Consider the following 8,849-nt stretch of genomic DNA (forward strand, 5'->3'; position numbering starts at 1 on the left):
CCATGTCCGAATGGCAGCACAGGCCGAACACACCCCAGACATAATGTGTGAATGGCATTAGGCCGACCACATCCCAGACATGATGTCCGAAGTCGCCGCAGACACAATGTCCGAACACAGCCGAGACACCATGTTTGAATGGCCGAACATGCCCCAGACACGATGTCCGATTGGCAGCACAGGCCGAACACACCCCAGACATGATGTCCAAACACGCTCCAGATACGATGATCGGGTATCAACACAGGCCGAACACGCCCAAGACACCATGTCCGAATGGCAACACAGGCCGATAACACCCCAGACATGATGTCCGAATACGCCCCAGATACGATGTCCGGGTATCAATACAGGCCGAACACGCCCGAGACACCATGTCCGAATGGCATCACAGGCCGAACACACCCCAGACATGATGTCCAAGCACGCCCCAGGCACGATGTCCAAGTATCAATACAGGCCGAACACACCCAAGACACCATGTCCGAATGGCAACACGGACCGAACACGCCCCAGACACGATGTCCGAGTATCAACACAGGCCGAATACGCTTAAGACACGATGTCCGAATGAATAATTGACCAAGATAATGGAATTTTATCGAGCGATCATTCGGAACAATGCCGATTTCCAGATTTCAGACTTGGACGGCTATATTTATTGGTGGTTCCGTTGACCTGCCAGCTTTAAAATTGTATTTGCGAAATAGCTTTCGATCAAGATCGGTATTGGTAAATTGTAGTTTCATTCAAAGTTAATTTATGAGTTCGGCCGATACTAATGTCCCTTGCATTTATTGCGGGTCGCCTGTGTTTGCCGCTGGGTTTATTTGACAAGGACAGGAATATTTGGGGCTCACACATATAAATATCGAAGACTCCTGGTTACACGTCTATAATTTCAAATGCCGATGCGAAGTTGGATGTTGGACGCACTGGCGTAGCCAGGGGGGACGAAAGGGGCGGTTGCCCCCCCCCCCCCAAATTTATTGAAAATTTTCGTAAAATCAATAGATATTAGAGTATTTTGGGACAAAAGTATGCAACCTAAAATTTTTCTTCGCGCTTGGCGCGATTTGGTGTCCGTTCATGTCTTGATTTTGTTATCGGTGTCACGAAAAAAAATTATTCCGCAAATACCCATTATTGAATTTAGCTGCATTCTCAATTATGAGAATACAACAGGACCAGTAGATACACTAGTGTAGCCCTAGGTCGTTGGGTTGATTGAGTCTGTAGGAGTGTCAGTTCAGTATGGCGGTTGGGAACTGTTAGCTCCGGCAACTAGGCTACCGTTTCGGGACACACGAAGATATATAAAGTATGCTACATGCTACTCCGCAAAGTGCGCTCCCGAAATGATTGACCACCATAAATCCGACCCATGTATTCCGAAGCCTTCGATATAGATAAGCTATAGTTGGCAACTGGAAGCTTACATATGGTATGTGTCTGTGTGCGTCTAAGAATCGTATGTATAAAGGGTAGTGATGAAATTGCCTATGGCAGGATGTACGGTTCTGCGAGATGTTCCCACGGGAGAGCTCCCCTAAAGCCATAATCCCCCCCCCCAATTGGGGGTTTCGGTGTGGCAGTTACAGCCCTCGTAGATCATAGGCTAGAAGTCCTGAATATTATTCTGATCGCCCGCTGCTCCATTCGCATCGCGAAACACGATGATCAGATCCCGGCAGCCACTGTGTAATTGGGACTTTAGTTCCACTGTTGTGTGGAATAATGATCATTCTGGACCAGCTTCGAACAATACATTGGTGAATGGGGTACTATACAGCAAAGTATCTGCGATTTCAGCTTTAATCCAATGATAAAATCAATTCATACGACTCTTACACAAATATCAGTGCATGGTCGCGGTGCTGTATCATTTCTGACTCAAAAGGTCCCCGTAATGTAGAGAAACCTGAATCGTGATTTAATAATACAAATAAAATACAACAAATTCAAAAGTCCGCGTTTACAGTTGAATCTCTGGAATTCATCAATCCTCACAACGCATACATACGGTTAACGATATATTACGACTCAAGTAAATGGAGCATAGAAATAAGTGAACTTGTATCGTCGTTACCGCGACTGTTTTAGCAGCGGTTCATAAGTGCATTGAACCAACCAATCATCATCGTCAATTTCATTGTTCGCGATCAAAGTGTTGCTCTACTTATTCTTGCTAGCTTGGTAACAATATGTTCAAGTGAAAAGCAAAGCCGGTGGCCCGCGAGCATTTCGAATGTTTGAATCCGGCCCGCGACGTAATTTTGAGTTTGACAGCCCTGGTTTACAACGCAGGATATTTGTGGCCAGATAGTTATTGTTTTTAGTTGCTTGCTGATGCTGTATAGTAAAGCGATGCAGTGAAGGAATATGAAATTGCTATAGTTGTTGAAATTTACGGACGGGTGATCAGAATAGAACCCCGAGGAAGTATCTGGCAGATGTTCAGTACGTTATCGCAAAGTATTCGAAGAAAGAGTGCGACTGTGATTCCGATTTTTGAAGACACAACTGTCCAGCATTTTGGCATATTAATATTAAATGATGAAGATTATGCTTTTGGAGATGCTGACTATCCACTGAGGACTTACTTATTCACGCCACTATTATGGCCAAGAACATTGACCGAAAAATGTCACTATTGTTTTCATACATAATGTTACCCTTTCTGGCATAGAGCACAGTGCTTTGGGTGTTGAAAAAATATCTCGCGCATTGCCTATATTCAAGGAAGAACCTCAGAATATAATTGTGACAATAGCCTGCCTCTGCCTTCACAATCTATCAATTCAGACGAGGAAGATGGAGCTGAATTTGATGAAATACTTCAAATGGAAGCGTTGAACGCACTCGCATGGTGTCGACTCCTACAGACTACACCAGTGGTTCCCAACCTTTTTTGGCTCATCGCCCCCTTTTCAAACTCCACGCCGATCATCGCCCCCCAAATATGGGGAACCGAAGAATGGGCATACAGACTGAAATCACCGGCGAGTTGACTAAGAAAAAAGGTCAACTTTTCGGCTCGACCGCGAAATTTCACTTTCCCAGCTAAATTTTGGTGAGCTGAGTAACAAAAAAGGTGATTTCTCCGACTTGATTCCAAAAGGACCATAACAGCACTTCGTCAGCCCCCAATACGTTGGTCTTGACCCCCCCCTCCATAGGGCGATAAAGCAAACTTCTGCACCCCTCATACCCAACTCCCCCGATACCTCTTCACCGCTACTTCTCAGCACAAATTGTTGGACTCATTAGTTAGTCGGCTTAATTCGTGCGAAGCGCGAAAAATTTCCATCGGTATGATTGAATCGGTCAATATGATCGGGAATTGCATATATATTTCTATCAATTTCTTATCCTCTCTCTGCTCATGTATTCAGATTTACCGGTAAAGCTGAGTTAGGTGTCTTGGAAAATGTAGGGCCCGTAAATAATAATTTAACATATTCGGGCGAACCCGTGGGTATAATGACTTCGTTACGTAATGACATTTTGTGGCCTGTCTGCTATGCCAAAAGATATTCAAATCGCCCATACGTACTAAACTAAAAGATTCACACGAGTTGAAATTGGTATGTCTGCACAGGCAATTAATTTTTCTCTGCGAGATGGCATAATTTTGTGGGGTTCTGATTGCCAGGACAGGAACATTTGGCGCCAGCCATTTAGGCGCATATATACAATTAAATATATATGTCTATCGTATATATATCGAAGTCGGTCAGCATAAAGGCAGGCCTTTTCCCTAAGGTTTTCGCGTTCTGGCCCACTTCTCGGAGTCGCATGTTACATGGCCTGAGACTATACATATCTCTTGGTGCGACATGGTGTGACTGATGCCGAGATGCCCATTTATATAACTCATGCATATTATTTCTTGGAGGAAGGGTATCCAATAAGTAAGAAATATGAGACCAAGAAAAGGCGCGCAGCGCGGAATTTTTTTGAAAAAGTTGCCTAAATTTCCACAATAATTATTGTTAATTCACGAAAGAATTGTGGGCCTCCTTCGATCTCGGGCCCCCATCCCAATTGGGGTTTGGGTGTGGCAGTTACGGTCATGGACGCCAATATAGCCATTTCAACGCGCCATCGCCCCCTATCGCCCCCTTCGTCCGTTTTCGCCCCCCTATCGCCCCCTTGGCTATTTTCGGGGGGCGATATCGCCCACGTTGGGAACCACTGGACTACACAAATATTTGCATGACAACGCATGATCTTGAGATTTCTCCTAGCTAGCATTCATGAATATTCTTGTTTGCAATACATTTGATTACATTCCAAAACATACTTGTGCTTTATTGCTTGCGACACGTCAAAATGAGGTAAAATGTGCATTATGGCTGTATTAAGTAAGTTCAACCTTATAAATTTGCGACACGAGATAGCGAAGTTATTGGGGCGTGTTTGGCCTATGATGCCATTCAGACATTATATCTGGGGCGTGTCGGCCTGAGTTGACACTCAGACATCGTGTCTGCGGCGAGTTCGGACATCATGTCTGGGGTGTGTTCGGCCTGTGCTGCCAATCGGACATCGTGTCTGGGGCATGTTCGGCCATTCAAACATGGTGTCTCGGCTGTGTTCGGACATTGTGTCTGCGGCGACTTCGGACATCATGTCTGGGATGTGGTCGGCCTATGATGCCATTCACACATTATGTCTGGGGTGTGTTCGGCCTGTGTTGCCATTCGGACATGGTGTCTGGGGCGTGTTCGGCCCGTGTTGATACCCGGACTTCGTATCTGGGGCGTATTTGGACATCATGTCTGGGGTGTTATCGGCCTGTGTTGCCATTCGGACATGGTGTCTTGGGCGTGTTCGGCCTGTGTTGATACCCGGGCATCGTATCTGGGGCGTGTTTGGACATCATGTCTGGGGTGTGTTCGGCCTGTGCTGCCAATCGGACATCGTGTCTGGGGCATGTTCGGCCATTCAAACATGGTGTCTCGGCTGTGTTCGGACATTGTGTCTGCGGCCTATGATGCCATTCACACATTATGTCTGGGGTGTGTTCGGCCTGTGCTGCCATTCGGACATGGTGTCTTGGGTGTGTTCGGCCGTGTTGATACCCGGACAACGTATCTGGGGCGTGTTCGGACATCATGTCTGGGGGGGGGGTGTTCGGCCTGTACTGCCATTCACACATGATGTCTAGGGCGTGTTCGGCCTGTGTTGATACCCGGACATCGTATCTGGGGCGTGTTTGGACATCATGTCTGTGGTGTGTTCGGCCTGTGCTGCCAATCGGACATCGTGTCTGGGGCATGTTCGGCCATTCAAGCATGGTGTCTGGGTTGTTTTCGGATCTGAGCTGCCATTCGGACATGGTGTCTTGGGTGTGTTCGGCCGTGTTGATACCCGGACAACGTATCTGGGGCGTGTTCGGACATCATGTCTGGGGGGGGGGGTGTTCGGCCTGTACTGCCATTCACACATGATGTCTAGGGCGTGTTCGGCCTGTGTTGATACCCGGACATCGTATCTGGGGCGTGTTTGGACATCATGTCTGTGGTGTGTTCGGCCTGTGCTGCCAATCGGACATCGTGTCTGGGACATGTTCGGCCATTCAAGCATGGTGTCTGGGTTGTTTTCGGATCTGAGTTGACACTCGGACATCGTGTCTGGGGCGTGTTCGGTCCGTGTTGCCATTCGGACATGGTGTCTTTTGGGCGTGTTCGGCCCGTGTTGATACCCGGACATCGTATCTGGGGCGTGTTCAGAAATCATGTCTGGGGTGTTTTCGGCCTGTGTTGCCATTCGGACATGGTGTCTTGGGCGTGTTCGGCCTGTGTTGATACCCGGACATCGTGTCTGGGGCGTGTTTGGACATCATGTCTGGGATGTGTTCGGACTGGGTTAGCAGCACTAGAAAGTCGTGCCTGGTACTGTAACTGACTTTATAGTGAATATAGCGACTATCCTTATTTCTGACATGACTATCCTCATTTCTGACATGACTATCCTCATTTCTGACATGAGACTCACCTCATTTCTAACATATTTGTCCTTATTTCAAACCAATCGAACCAACCCTGTAGAAACCAACGGCCTGAGCAGGATATACTCAATTACTCATAGAGACTTCACTCTCAGGTGTCGCAGGTATCGCTAAGGTATCATTCAGATATCGTGATTCATCATCAATTCATCATCATCATTGGTTTATTAGCAATTTTCATCAGTTCAATACACCACAAAAATGCTATACAATGAAAAGATAGGAAGGTTTCGAAGCGACTTGGAGTAGTCAGTGGAATTAGACACACACCTTGGCCAAGGCCAGACCTGGGCAAAGTGCGGCCCGCGAAGCTATTCTGTGCGGCCCGCGAAAGGTTGCTTGGAATTCAAAACATAAAACTTGCTTTTTGAATGACTGAAACCATAGGCTCTATCAACTGAACAGGAAATTCGTTTACTTTGAAGCCTGTTCATTAATATGTCACGACTACGCTGCCTGCGTACCTGGCATGTAATCCAGATTCAAATTAAAGGCAATTTGGCAAAGCGTGAGTAGCAGTTAAAGTAACAAGAAATCACTATTCGCATATAGTTTATTTCAAACCTTCTTTGTTCCCATTGTCACATTACGCATCATATGGTATGTTTTTCAAATTGTTGCGTTCAAGTTCAAGCTCAAGTTTATTCATAAAATTTCATCACTTCGAAACATCACAAGACAGCATTACAATGAATGATAGGAAGATGCCGAAACGACAAGGAGTAGACACCCACCTCTGGGCCTAGGCGATGTAAAGAGGAGGCATGCACACTGAATGAAAGTAAAAGAAGCTAATATAAAGTGGCAAGTGACGGAAGGCGAGATCGAAGTAGCCTATGTCAGACAAAGAATCGGTCACCGTAAATGCTATTTTATTCAAATTCCAGATTTTTCGACGGCAATGGCTCCGTTTCCACTGGTTGGAGTTGGACCATGTTTGGTGAGCATCGTTTCTGTGGACGGCCTAGCACTTTCATGGGGTGAGCAGAGGATTTTCAAATTTTTATTGTTTGTTTTTGTATGATAAGTAGAAGCTTTCTTCTCCTGTAGCGGGGCGGTTGCTGGCTGGAATTGAATCAAATTTTGTGCGTAGGCTTGAATTGGGTGACCTGACAGTGTTATCAGATGGCCAGGGCGATTTGAGAAAAAAAGTCATTTTTGAAGAGCCCTACTGTTGCCCTACCTCGCCCAGACATTGCTTCATTGATCATTTGCTACCATCGTTTAATTTTTCTTCTATTTTATTTTTTTAAATACCGTAACCCGTAACATTTTTACAGCCAGACTGTTTAGAGTCAAGAGTACCTGTTTGATGCTGGTGTGATCAGACTAGATGACCTTCACGGTCTTATCGATCATTCCTATCTAATACCGAATACTGTGCATGCATATTTTCTCTACCACCACCACTGCCGTGTGTTATGTATTTTGGTTTGATGAAAATAAAGACTCTTTCTCTCTCTCTCTCTCTCTCTCTCTCTCTCTCTCAGGTCGTGGTCGGTGATACTTTTCGAAACCCCTAATTCGTAAAACTTGTCAATCAGTGCTCGCGATTACTGTACGACTAACAGAGGTGGTCAAAGTAGTCACCGTCGCTACTCAAGTAGAAGTAGAAGTAACGCCGGAATTTCTACTCAAGTAGAAGTAGGAGTGGTGGTTCACAAGTAAGTAAGTAAGTAGGTATTCTACGCTTATTTTTGCCTACAAAACTGAAAACTGTCAAGTAGAAGTAGAAGTAGTCTAAAATCATAACTACTTAAAAAGTAGTGTGAGTAGGCAAAATCTACTTCAAGTACTTCAAAAAGTAGAAGTACTTCGTTACTGACCACCTCTGTCGACTAATCATATCTATCACCGATAATCAATGAAATGTCATGTCTAAAAAAGAAAGCCGGAAACTTAAATTTAAAGGTTTAGAGCACTAGATATTGTAGGTCAGGGGTAAACCTGTCGTTTTAGTTTTTGCCGAGCATATCGCTGAGATTAAAGATTTTAATTAAAGTCGGTCTTATGACCAAAACACGAAACACTCGGTCGAGGGAGGGCGAATTTCAGAAAAAGTACAAGCTTCGCTCAACATCAAAGCTATTTAAGTTGCACACTGCTCGGAATGCAGCGACCAAGACAATAAGCTTTGTATTATCGCATATACATTTCAGTGCATTGGATCTCGAACTGGGGGGCGTGAAAGCCTCTGAAAGGGGGCACGAAACCGGAGTTAATTTATTTTTTAAATTTCGCGCTCCGTGTTCTGTGGATTTGTCCGACTTTGATATTTAAGAATTCTCTCATCAACATGCCATCAAACTATCCGTTGGGATTGCTAACATTCTGGTTGCACTTTTTATTATTTTAGTGATATCATGATAAGGCGGGCGTGAAATAGTTCACTATCGTAAGAGTAGGCGTGCCCCAGCAAACACCCGATCTCCCACGGACTTACGGGTACGTCCACAATTGTGCCCAGTCGTCCCACGTCCCACTTTTAGTGACTGAGGACTTGCTCAGTAGGTCACAAATTGACGTCCAATTATGTAACTCCAAGAGACCCCCAGAGGAAGTAACTTTAAGAGTGCTCCTATGCCAGTCACCAATGACCATTCCAGTGGATGTCATAATAGTGTGATGCCTGGATGCCACCAACACAGGAGTTGATTTGGATGTCCTTACTGGGAAATCGTTTCTGTGAACTTAAATGTGCATTATTCTGCAATCAATGCTGAATAAGTTGTGTTGAATACAGTCCTGATACAAGTGAAATCTAGTGGAGTGAAGCCGTGAATGTTGATATGGTGTGACTTTCTCATCGCGTGGAACTTCACAAGCCCGGCTG

The sequence above is a fragment of the Botryllus schlosseri genome, chromosome 14, assembly GCF_051294905.1.
Source record: "Botryllus schlosseri isolate E-star chromosome 14, Bs_hap1, whole genome shotgun sequence".
NCBI lineage: Eukaryota > Metazoa > Chordata > Ascidiacea > Stolidobranchia > Styelidae > Botryllus > Botryllus schlosseri.